This window comes from Alosa pseudoharengus, unplaced genomic scaffold (genome assembly GCF_046254945.1).
Source record: "Alosa pseudoharengus isolate Yale_2024_CS ecotype anadromous, Long Island Sound unplaced genomic scaffold, YU_APseudo_1.1 YU_APseudo_1.1_scf_15, whole genome shotgun sequence".
NCBI lineage: Eukaryota > Metazoa > Chordata > Actinopteri > Clupeiformes > Clupeidae > Alosa > Alosa pseudoharengus.
In genome coordinates, this window is record NW_027468620.1 from 15363645 (window position 1) to 15377111 (window position 13467).

General features: G+C 47.1%; 1 protein-coding gene across 1 annotated transcript in view; it reads left to right on the forward strand.

Annotated features, from left to right (window-relative positions):
* The first annotated feature begins 912 nt into the window (after positions 1 to 912).
* LOC143124285 (leucine zipper putative tumor suppressor 2 homolog) overlaps positions 913 to 13467 on the forward strand; it is a 72843-nt gene continuing 60288 nt past the window's right edge. The window contains exon 1 of the mRNA XM_076285712.1: positions 913 to 1207. The gene's annotated coding sequence lies outside the window, so the exon portion shown is untranslated. The remainder of the gene's footprint in view (positions 1208 to 13467) is intronic.

Here is a 13467-nt window from a genome sequence, read left to right on the forward strand (position 1 = left end):
CAGAGAGAGAGAAGGAAAATGACAGGAATATACTACAGGTTATGATGAGAAGTGGGAGGTGTAATATTTGTTTGGCAGGAATTAAAAAAAATGATGAGCAGGGTTTATAGGCACAGGTCACCAGGAGTTCATCCATGGCTCTGGTATGCACTGTAAAAGTGCCATACTGTAAATTGCACCAGCGAACAGGATTGAAGCTCTAATCGTTTATGGTTGATTGCTGCATGTTATTCTGGGAATGACTACTGCTGCTGCAGCAGAAGTACATTTATTTTCCGGGGACAAATCATAGAACCCGATGCGGCACACACACACATGCACATACACAAAACTAGTCTCTTCCATCCCTTGAAACTCAAGCCCACGCGAACACAATGACGTCTCTCATTTCAAAGTCGATGACTCACCGTGCTTGCTCCATAGGGCACCGCTGAGTCGGTGTGGCCGCAGATGGTGTTTTCAGAGGAGAGAATATTTCTGAATGAGACAGGTGTCAGCGGTGGAGTCGTGCCCATGGACAAATGGGCTCTTTATTGTTGGCGGCCCTGCAAGGTGAATACACCTTTAGATGCTCAGATAATCAATTTGACGCACCTTGTAAAGGTATATGGTCGTTGTCGTGGCTGCAGGTGGACTTTAGAAAATATCAAACGTGCTATTTGAAGATGGCAAATTGCAACATGACATGTTGCACTCCTGTTTCATTCTCAGAAATAATAGGAAAAGGCCTATTAACCTTTACCAACATGAGTAACTTACATGCCGGCCGTTAGAGCGCGTCCTCCCTCTGCCTCTGTTTCCCCTACCCCGCCCGTACCCGAAAACTTGTCGCTCCAGATGAGCGCTGGCCATCCGATGAGAGCATGCTTCGCGCGCTCTGCCAGCGGCGGCGCACACATGCATGGACCGACACACACGTACGCACACACATGCTTGCAGATGGGGGGCAGGGTCTCGGGAAGCAGCGACCGAGGCAGTCTGCTGTGATCTCTTCCATCAGTATGCGCGCTGGGCAAGCAGAAGTCCCGTATCGCCAGTCTACGTCGGCTGTGACGGGGATAAAACCGTGAAAGGTTTCAGTAGAAGTTCAACATTATGATGCCTTTGTTGGACTGTACTGGCATGTGTCTTGATTAAAGAAAGTGTAGCAAAAATCACCCGGTTTCGGAAATAACTGCATCGTAGTCCTTGTTGAAGTCCCGAGAACGTAAGTTTTTCTTTACATGCTTCTCTTTTCTTCTACATGAAAATAACGCCAGTTATGTGTGCTAGTATGTAAGTAATGTCGCCTATAAACACTGGCACATATTCATTTGAAATATGAGTTTGAGCTATTACTTTTATAGAGTGTAAACACGCAGTGGAATTTTACTCACATTGTACGCGTGCATGGGGCTGGAGGACGGGGTTATTGCTTTTACAGTTTTCTAACGTTGCTTCGCTTGGATGTGCACTCACTGGAAAATTATGTGGAAACAACTTTAATTTCCTGAACTAATGAAAGGTAGTGTGTGACACATTGTTTCACTATACAATCCAAACAAGACAGTTTCATGCCCACAGATGAAAGTTGAAAGGCACTTCAGCCTATCTTCGCTTCAGTTCATTGAAATATACGAGTTTGGTGACTTGTGGCAATTAAACATAATTGTGAATGGTGAGTAGGCTATCCAGTTTCCTTTAATTTTGTCTGCTTTCAATAGAAGCGTTCAGTTACATAAAATGGCTACACTAACTTAGTGATTGTTTGGAAAATATAAATTAGTGACACCATTGTAAATTTCGCTACGTGACAACGTTTTTAGGCTCGGATTTCGTTTTATATCCGGAGAAATAGTCCATGGAAAAGCCAAGGACTGTGACGCATTGTGATCACCCTTCATTAATCGCTTGTGGTGCTTGCCTATGTCACCCTTTAATTAAGTCTCACTTCTTATGTAATATGACCTGGTGTGTGAATGTATGGGTAGCCTATGCCGTCCCGTGTGCCGTTCCCGTGTGGAGTGTTTGCGCATGTCCTGTTCATACGTCTTTACGAGGTAAACAATACCGTCTTTTTTTGGAGACTTGTTATCAGCTAGCGCTCCGTCAGCATGTTCGCGTCCGATTCAACGTGGTGTCCTGAGGGGGGTTGATTGATCTGTTGGTCAGTGGCCGAAGTACACCTCTATGACCCTGTGCACTGGCTGTCCACTACAGGGAACATCAGATGTGTTAAGTGGTGTCCGATCAATTCCAGATGTGCACCGTTGATTTCAGCTCCGCCAAACGCATGACCTGGCCTGCACACCAATACTTTCTTTAATAAGGGTGGCCTCAGGCGTCTTCAGTACCGATTGAGCGACATGGTTGTTCCACCTCTCACAAAGTCCATCAGTGAAGAGATTCAATGGTTTGCACAGGCTATGTGCTTTCAAGATCAGACCCCTTTAATGGACATGGAGTACATTATTTGAGCGCATTTGTTTCCCCCCCGCGGAAATTAAACCAATGACCTTGACATCGCTAGTGTGCAGCACCCTGCCGCTGACGTGGGATCCTGGTGGAGACGGAGCAGAGTAGGGTGTTAAGGGACTTCCTGACTGGGCTCTGCGCTTCCCTGTGTGGTGTTCAGGCACAGGCAGGATTAAGTCTGACCCACTTATTGTACCTGCTGGGTCTTTCTTACACTGTGTGTGAGCTCAGGGAGGGAAGGCCAGTCAGTTTCATTTTATGTTCCTCTCCTATATGGAAGTCTTTTTCACAAGATCCCCTATTGCAGCATGAATGGTTTGCTGAAGTTGCTCACAGAGACAGAAACGTCTCAAAGTTATGTGTGCATATACCTACGTGTGTCTCAGTGTGTGCATGTGCATGTGTGTGCCAGTGCAACGCTTGTCTATTTCCTTGTGCACATACTTCTCTCTCTCTCTCTCTGGATGTGTATGTGTACAGAAAGCAGTGTCAAGCTGAGTGAGCTCAAAAAGTCCAAAACCCTTCACTGCTCACCGTGAGAAGATCTCAGGGTAGACAGGACAGCTCTCATTACATCTCATGTGCATTCATCATCACACTCATGGTCATGATATTGCCTGCGCTGAAAACACTGTGCTTCTCAAAGCTGTGTTTTCTCTCCCTGTGCTTCTCAAAGCTGTGTTTTCCCTCCCTGTGAAGAGCCCACCCCCCCCACACACTCTGCCCATTTGTCTTTCCACGCTGCTGATTCGCTGTAAATCTGGAATGTGGGGAGCCAAGTGATAGACACAGCTGCTGGGGTTGTGTTTCTGGCAACCCCCCCCCCCCCCCATACCGCCATATCGTCCACCCTCACCTCCTCTAGTGGTTAACCCCTCAGTCTGGCCAAGCCACACCGCTTTCTAAGCCTTCCCTATGATCAACACTAGCCCTAGAGTTCTGTGCTCTTGGCACCAGCCTCCAGGTTGCACATGCAGAACGGATTCATTCCCATTTACTTTTATGCATTTAGCAGATGCTTTTCATCCCAGAGCAGTTCTCAGTGCCCCCCCCCCCCCCCCGCCTCCTGCTTTTCATGCTTTGTGTTCTCGTTCTCTGAGAACGAAAAAGAAGAGAAGAAAAAAAAGAAATCCATCATGTCCAACTTGAACCTCTGCATGGAAAAGAACAGTATGCAGAGTGAAGAAATATGAACTTGGACATGAGAATCTGAATATCCGCCTTAAGTGGAAACAAAGCCAGAACTGAAATCACTTTCAGACCTCTTCTGTGCTGTGCTGTGCTGTGCTTTGGTAACACTGTCACAGTTTGGCACCACTGCTGCTGTGTGTGAGAGAGGCTTTGCATGCGAATCACATTGATACTGTCAGACAGTGAGCTTGGGCAAAGATTAGAATGGCTATCAGACAGATGTCGCGTGGTGTGTGTGTGTGTGTGTGTGTGTGTGTGTGTGTGTGTGTGTGTGTGTGTGGGGATGTTCCCCGACGGGATCTGTGCCGATGAGTCGCCTCAGCGTTATTTAATGGCTCGCGCACCGCGGGGAGGCAGCCTGTCGCCCCGGCGTTTCCACGGAGCCAGAGGAGTTTATGAGCCAAAATGTCTCCCTTTCCTCTGTGGGCCCCTAAATGCCTGGTACTTTGCCTGTTTGTGCGATACTGTATATGGTACTAAGGTATCAAAAGAGTAAAGGTTCTTATATCTCTTCCTTCCTCCCTCCTTCTTCCTCTCTCTCTCTCTCTCCCTCTCTCACATTCTCTCTCTCTCACACACACACACTCTCTGTCTTCCCTCTCTCTCTCATTGCACAGATGCCTCCGTTTCACCCAGTCCCTCCTCCCTAGACCACTGGTAATAAACGCTGCTGTTTCCTGGATTGAAAATGGGACCTTTTTCTGATTGGGTCATAAATAATCTTCACAGGCCAAATGAAAGCAGAGAAGCAGTCCACCAAAGGGAGTCAATCTACTTGTGATATGATTCTCCCCCCATAGCACTTGGTGTGTGTTAGGAAATCATCACTTGCGAAAAGGCCTCTGTAATATAAGTATATATAAGTATTAGGGCTGTCAATCGATAAAAAAAAAAATCTAATTAATTACATACTCTGTGATTAATTAATCTAAATTAATCGCATATATAATCTTTGCTGTGAAAGTATTTTAAATATTTAAATTCAAATGAATCATTGAATAATCAGCATTAGTGACATTAAAGTTCAAAAACTCTTTTATTATTATTTTCACTGTTCAAATAATTGCCATAATAATCTATGATATGACCTAATATGCTGAGGGAAATAAATTCAAAAGTGCTTTGGGAAGAAGTTTTTTTTTTCACATACAAGGCATTTCAGGCCACAGATATAACCTAGGGGACATAATGAAAATAAATTAACACTCCCCTCAATGTCAACACTTATTTCTTTGCATTGATGTGCGACTATAGAGTTGATGAACTCCGGTGATATGCAAATTCCTTGCTGCAGACATTGCAGAGGACTTTATTTTCAACACTTTATTTTTTATCAACACCATCAGGTCGTTTTTAAAAGTAAATGTTCCAATCAATGATCCAGGCAGCATGTTTTCTTCTCTCTCCTTCATTTTACAGTCAAATTTTTACTGACTAGAACGGCTCGGGGTCAAAGGTCATACTGAATCGATTAATCTGCACTCATTTTTTTAATGAGTTGTTTTTTCTCAAATTAATTAATCGGAATTAATCAGTTATTTTGGCAGCCCTAATAAGTATATATACTCTTTTGATCCCGTGAGGGAAATTTGGTCTCTGCATTTACCCAAATCCGTGAATTAGTGAAACACACTGCACACAGTGAACACACAGTGAGGTGAAGCACACACTAATCCCGGCGCAGTGAGCTGCCTGCAACAACAGCGGCGCTCGGGGAGCAGTGAGGGGTTAGGTGCCTTGCTCAAGGGCACTTCAGCGTGTATTGTATTCTATATATGAGCATAATAATAAAAGCAATATTGTTGTACTGCTGAATGAGAAAAGATTGAATTGAAATAGCTCAGAGCAGCCCGTCTGTAGCCGTGTGGGGAGACAGATTCAGCTGCTGTCTGTAGTTGCATGCTCCTCGTGGTCTATTTCATAGGGTTACGCAATAAGGATAATATCTGTAATCTCTACTGTGAAGGTGCCTCAGATGGTTCCTGAAGATAAACTCACAAATAAACACACGCATGAGTTTGGAGTGAATCTTCATGTGACACCTGGAGCACACCAGAACCTGGCTGCACACAGAATTCGAAGGAATTTTTGTCAATGCTGCGGGCCACATTTGTGTGCGAGAATTGATGCTTTCCCACTCGACTTTGCTGCCTTTTCCCACTGGTTGATGGAGTACACATGGTGTGATCCATTTGTGATCCATGGTACACATGGTGAGATCCATTTGTCCAATGCGCTCATCTTGTAAGTTGTCCGAAAAAACAAAAAGTTACAAAAAATGACGCAATGGCACACCCTCCTAAACTCATCTGACGAGAAGTGACACCAGTCAAAGGACCCCCAGTTCATGGCGAGTTCTCAAGACAAGGAAGTTACGCCATTTCACAATGTACGAGTTGTCACAAGTTGTAAGCATGTACAAATGGAATGCATGAACACTGATTTGGGTTTTCTGTTGATAGAGTTGAGTGGGAAAGTGTGAGTGTCATAAGTGAACACAGGGACAGTGGGATGGCAATGAAGTCAGTGTCACTAGTGTGCTGTGAAGCTTTGAAACCTGGTTGGAGGGGATCTGTGGAAGCATAACTTGACATAATTTTCACCTAGTAAAATGTACCTTTTAGAATGATTGAGTGGTCCTTGTTGGTTTGTTTTCATGGAAGAATCCTTAAAAGATCTACAGGGAACACTCTGATAGGTTCTTTTGCTGTTGGTTTTCCAAAAAATGAACTGAATGTTTTTGTTTCTTCCTGGAAGTGTACCAACAAATCTTTAAAATAAAAATGCATTTAATAGTTGATGAAGACCCATGGAGTACTTACCTTTTCCCAGAAGGCACCTCTTGTTAGCCTGGCTCGTCCATGAGTCCTCTGCAGGCATAGCTGTAGCGGTGTGGCTGGGGAAAGACTGGGAGAGAGCCTGGGTGAGTTTGCCCTGTGGAGGCCCATCAATAACAGGGCCAGCCTCGTGACAGTTGGCCCGGCACCAGCGATTCCGCAGAACCACAGGGCCCGGCGCCCATCAATCAGTGGGGCAGCGCAGTTACAGAGAGCCATGGCGTCTCCTCAGGCTTTAATTGGCTGCTTGTCAGGTGGTTGTTTTGATTCATTTCGCAATGCCAGTGACTGAGGCGGGGAAAAAGACATCGAGGACTGAGAGAGGGAGAGGGAGAGAGAGAGATGCCATTTTCAGGGAGAGAGAGAGATGGAGAGAGAGAGAGATTGGGAGGAAGAGAAGTAAACAGAAAGAGAGAGAGCGGGAGAGATGTAAAAAAAGGAACTTCTAAATCAACTGCCTGCATCTGTGTTGTTCATTTAAAAAGGAATTTGCCATCTGGGGCGTAAATGAGAATAGAGAAATGTAATTTCGTACGACAATGAATACTAGGATTCAGCAGATGCGGCAGGGCAAAAACAAAATATATGACTTTCCTTTTGATTAGAGCCTCATTGAGATACACAAGCGTTTGAATTTACGGCGTGGACTCTTGATTGCTCCTCTCCTCTCCTCTCCGTTCCTCACAGGGCTCGAGAACTGCAGCAAAAGCAGAACAGCTATCAGCCTGCCTGCATGTGATGTGAGGGTGGGAAATGATCGAATGTGAAGTAATGGCTCAGGCTGCTATTACGGCAACGGCAACGGAGCGTGTCCCAGGATGGCTGCGTTAATTTTCACCCTCATGCCAGGGCTAATAGATTGCCGAATGTTTAGGAAGCCAGTGACGTCAGTGGGCACTTTCGAAGAATGGAACTGTTGGGGAGAGTTGCGAGCTTTCTCTCTTTCTCTCTCTCTTTCTCTCTCATTCACTTTCTAACTATTTATTGTTCTTTCTTTTGGTCCCTCATTCTTTTTCTCGGGGTCTTCTCCCTCTCGTTCTTTATTTTGTCTCCCTCTCTCTTCACATCATGTTCTTCTCAGGTCTTGGAGTTGCTGCTTGTCAGAGATCCATGCTTTAATATTCCCCCGGGGGAAATCAATATGCTGATATGTTGTCCTAGTGTCGTCTTTCCTTCTCTTCTCGTTATTCATGGCAGGGATGCCATTTCTCAACAGAGACTTTTTACAAAGCAGAGGATGCTGTGAGCTTCCCTGTAGCAAGTCTTGTTTGCCAGATGGGAAGGGGAGGCGACAGAGGTGGAGTATGAGAGTTTTATGTGTGTGTGTGTGTGTGTGTGTGTGTGTGTGTGTGTGTGTGTGTGTGTGTGTGTGTTTGGGTTGGGGGGGGGGGGGGTTATTCTTGGATGTTTTGGAGGACCAGATGATTCACACTTATGGTTCAGGTCACTGAACACACACACACACAGTCATGGAAACAAAACTGTATACTCTTGTGCTTGGTTGCTATTGCACCATGTCTGAATAAACAGCAATGGACACTGGATAGAGTGTACCTATACTTCTGTAACTCACACATACAGTACATGCCTACACACACACACATACACACACACTCTCTCTCTCTCTCTCTCTCTCTCTCTCTCTCACACACACACACACACACACACACTCTCCAGGGGAGTGAGGAGCTCCTCTAGAGAGAGTGGGACATGAAGATTTCATCAGCAAGAAATACCACATGCAGTCGTGTTTGGTTCAAAGATACACAACTTTCTCCTGAACATCAATCTAGCTCTTTTAGTGTCAGAGTGAGAGGTCCCAGCACCACTGGGCCCAAACAGTGTTTTGATCAGACCCATGTATGGATGAGCAACCCTTAAAACCCATATTGTTTGGACAAATAAAGAATGATGAAAAGAAGAAAAGAGTTTTCCTAATGTAAGGCTGTATTAAACTGTAGTGTGGGACACTGCTAACTAGTTGTGGTCATTGTTTATTGTGAGTATCCCCTCTTCCTTGAAGAGACATCCCTCACAAATGTGGCTGTGGATCTGGTTAGAGTTGCAATCCTATCCTTCTCGTGGAGACACATTACAGAGATTTAAAGACTTTAAGCTGGAATCTCCTAAGGGAAGGTCTTAGTGAACCCACAGAGCAGCCCTCATTTCTCACAAGAGAGAGAGAGAGAGAGATGGAGTCAGTCTCTGTCTGTGTGTGTTTGTCTGTGTGTGTGTGTGTGTGTGTGTGTGTGTGTGTGTGTGTGTGTGTGTGTGTGTGTGTGTGTGTGTGTGTGTGTGTGTGCGCGTGTATGTGTGTTGGGGGTCCATCAGCAGAACTGTATGACTATGACTGTGGTGGAGGGGGCATGCAGGGAGGTGTATCTTTTCTCATTGCCCTTCACTGATGGCCTTGCTCAGTGTTCTGCCATCCAATACAGCAGCAAAAAGAAAAAGACATAAAATGCTGAAAAGTAGAAGAGATGTAGAAGTATTGATCGGTGGGCAGAATGAATGGGTAAAGTTACCTGGGCGCTGGGTGCAGCAGGGTAATGCAAGGACGCGAGGTGGTGCGAGGGCTGGGGAATGAGAGGTTATTCTGGGGTAGGGTGGTGCAGGGTGGTGGTGCTGCTGCTGAGGTGCGTCTGGGAGTGAACCTGCTCGCCTCTGCGGCTGGCTGCGTGAGAGGAGAGAGAAGGGCCGAGAGCGAGACTGGCATTACTACGCCGTTAACGAGGCTGCCTTTTATGGACACGGCTTTAGTTATAACAATGATCATTGGACAGAACGAGCGTCACGCTCATCGTGTCATAAATCAAACAGAATTATGGAAATAGTAAAAGAATGAAGGAGGAATCGGGATGATGGGGGGAAGAGGAATGGAGAGAGAGAAAAAGAGAGAGAGAGAGAGAGAGTGAGAGAGAGGGGAAGGGAGCAAGTGAATAGGGAATACATGAGAAGGAGAGTGAAGAGTGAGTGAGGCAGTGAGTGTGCAGGAGAGAGGAGCCATTTTCTTGCTTCCTGGCCTGTTTCTCATTACCATGGAATCCTCACAGAGCGCTGGGTGCGGTGGCGGTGGGCACATATTTCCCCCGGTCGTGCGTACCAAGCGTTCCTAAGGTGCTGAAGCACGCTCAGCAGCAGGGAGCAATGTCATGCTAAGGGGGCTGTAGGGGCAGCCTTATGTCCCCCCCTGAAGCTCCTCGCTTCCCCTGCTCCCTGCTCTCTTCCTTCCCATGTATAGTGGCAGGAATCAGGCGCCGACTGGTGAGCTAAATGTTGGGCCTTTACGCTTCACGAGACTATCTCCGCATTGAGCTCCAGTCTTGGTTTCCTCTGCCCCCAAACAGGTGGCCATATTCCGGCCCACCATCCGAAAAAAAAAGCCATCTGGCAGCTCCCCAAACCCCTCTGATTGATAGCTCGGACTGCCGCTCAGCCCACACAGTACGGGATTGAACTCGAGTGTTGGCAGTTGGGGGTGGTGGGGGGGTGGGGGGTGACACACGGTTGACGCTAAAGGAAAGAAAAAAAAAGCGCCCACCTGTTTCCAGTTGTTGAGTCTCAGGAACGGAGACCTTATCTGTCCGCCGCAGCTGCGCGCCCCCGTAAACACACTGTGAGTTTGTTCTCTGTGGCCGTTTAGCTGTAAACATCATCATGACCTCCACCCCACCCCCCACCCCCACTCCACCCCAACCCCACTCCACCCAGTACCCCTCTTCGCCGCTCTCTCTCTCAGACCGGGGTAATTGATGGAGGCTTGGGTCTGTGCTTGACCTTTAATTAGGAGAGTAAACATTTGCGTAGGGCGAGGAATGCGGCCAGCGGAGAGTAGCTGAAGAGGCGGACCGTCCGGCGGGCCAGGGTGGAGGCGAAGGGAAGGGATAGGAGGACTAGACTGGACTGGACTGTGTGTGAGTGTGTGTGTGTGTGTGTGTGTGTGTGTGTGTGTGTGTGTGTGAGTGTGTGTGTGTGAGTGTGTGTGTGTGTGAGTGTGTGGCGAGGAGTTTTCCTGTGCAGAGTGTTTCTTTTTAGTCACAGGGAGGGGTGGGGTGTGGTAGTGGTGGTGTCCTTGGCCTGTCATCACCTACAGAGGTCTGGAGAGTTGGTTGAGACTGCCAAGTGACAGACCCCCCCCCCCCCCACACACACACACACACACACACACAGACACTCTCTCTCTCTCTCTATCTCTCTCTCTCACACACACACACACACACACACACACACACACATGCACTTAGCTTAGGTACAGAGAGACTGGCTCATGCAGGTGTGGTGAATTTTTAAAGAGGGCTAGAGAGTTTGACAGTTAACAGACTTTCATGTAGACTGGTTAATATTGGATTGTCCTTAGGGACATCACTTTATCTCATAGCTCCTCTGTCATGAAATAAATATATTGCAGACTGAGATGGTGGCGTATGAAGTGAATGCATGATGACAAATTGCTATTATATTTATATAGCAATTATATATTTGCTTGGAGCACATTAATATTCTTCATGTAGTGTAATATCCATGTCTGTTGACTTTTAGAATAGAAGCCATGTAATGAAACCCAGTAATCAAAGCCCAGTGTGCCTGGCCCTTACCTATAGACTCATAGTCCCATTTACTGTGAGATGTTACTACAAGGGACAGCAATGCTGTTGTCACTGCTACGGATCCTGGGTATTGCAGCGAGACTGCTGTTGGTGCACACAGAGATGAAGGTGTTCCAGGTAGTGGGGTCAGGCTGGAGGCTGGTCGTTATGCGTTGCTTGTGTTTACCCACACATTGCAAAGAGATTACAAGTAAGCCACCAGCAGCTCTGCAGTAGGATCTTATCTGATCTTATCTGAACTCCAGACCACCACCCCTCCCCCCCCACCCCCACCCCGCCCATCCCAACTTTCTTTCTCACTACCCCCACACATCTATATTCACTCTTTGTTGCTCCAGCTCTAACCAGGGAAACCTGATTCCCAAACTTGCTGGGGTCTTTTACTGCAGCGTGAAGGCCACACATCAGAAACAGGAGTCCAGACAAGGAAACAGTCAGGCTTCCGTGGAGGTGAGAGTTAGAAAGGTCATCGACCTTTGACCCTGGCCATGTTGAAGACTGGAATTGCAGAAGGAGGGGTGGGGGCGAGGTCAGGGCTTTCAGGAGTGGTGGTTTAGGCACTAGAAGAGCGGGTCACATCTGGACTCTATTGAGTAGAACGGATGAGGTCACCATGTCAGCTGATCATCAATAGTCTCACAGGTCCATGTCACTGTCAGAGTTCTTCTTGTCTCGTATTGATGATGAAATCCCAGGGGCACACAGAGGCTGACATTCATCACAGAGGATGTCCTGTTATGGACACCCGGCTATGGGTGTTGTTGTTGTTGTTGTTTGAGAGAGAGAGCGAGCGAGAGCGAGAGTGCTTGGCAAGTTCAGGAGAGTGCAAATGAACTACACATTTTCACCATCACAATGATTCCCTCCTGGCTCTGGAGATGAGGTCATGTTGATGGACACAGAATGCAGTGTTGTCTCATGCATGGAATAGTCCTGAGAAAAGCCCATCACGCACACCCACTCTTGAATGGCCCTCAGACGCAGCTCACAGGGCGTCCAGTGTTTTGCTGAGTGATGTCGCAGAAATGCAATTAGCCAATTCAACAGTGGTAAACAACTGCTGACGGATACGACGTTCTGGGCCGAGGTACCTAATGTTTGCCGTGGAGCGGAGCGGAGACGGAGAGCGTTGCCGTGACTCGTCTTCGGAGGACACGTGTTTTTGTTTAAAGGACTGCTAATGTGCAGCCGCTCTCTGCGCTCCATAACAAAGTCATAAACCGTGCTCCAAACTCATCCTCAGTTCCACCAAAAGCTATAAATCTGCCCCTGCCATGAAACCACATACACACACACACACACACACACACACACACACACACACACACACACACACACACACACACTGACATGCCAACACAGACACGCTGATGTGAGGCTATAGCTGTGTTGAGTTGAAACACTGTGTAGGCTGATAGCCAGGGCTAGCATAACAGAGGACTCAGCTGCAGTTGTCACGAGAGCGGACACTTCAAACGAGCAAGCTAAAGCGTGTCACTGATTCATGCTGAATACCTTCCTACTGTTGTAGCTACTGCAATGAACAACTACAGAGGCATGGTGCAGGCTTAGTCCTATATAACACCGATCATAAATAGCAAAAATTTGAAAATAAAATAATAGTACAGAGGTCATCCTTCTAGAGAGGAAGGAGAAGTGGTTTCTTCCATGTGTGTTTGAGGGAGGTGTATGTTGATGGCCTTGTACTCTGTGTCTGACTCTGTGCAGTGTGACAGTAGAACAGCCCTGAGCTGGCACAGCTTGTGTGCTTGAACTCGCCAGATGGCTTGAGGCATTGAGCCCGCCTCGAGACACACACACACACACACACACACACACACACACACACGCACACACACACACACACACACACACACACACACACACACACACACACACACACACACACACAGATCAGCTGAGCCTCTGCCCTGCTGTTTTCCCAGAGTCTGAAAGATTCTCAGGGAAAGAGCTGCCAGAGGACGAGACTGCAAGCCTGGGAGCTCTTCTTCTCTCCCTGCCTCTGGTCTGACAAAGGGGGCCAGGAACAATAGAGTGAGAGAGAGAGAGAGAGAGGGAGAGAGAGAGACGCAGCCTGCCACAGATGAATCTGTGCTCAACCCCGACTATGTCAGATTGATGACATTTTCCTGTAATTACAGACAGATGTGTTTTCTCTAAAACACCGAACAAACGAGTGAAACATCTTGCTGGAAGTCTTGAAGAGGCATAGATTTGTACATGTGTGTGTGTGTGTGTGTGTGTGTGTGTGTGTGTGTGTGTGTGTGTGTGTATGTGTGTGTGTGTGTTTTCCCCCTCTGTTCCCATTGGCATGCATCGGTGGCTGGCTGTGGCTGTGTGTATGAAGCCATAAGTCA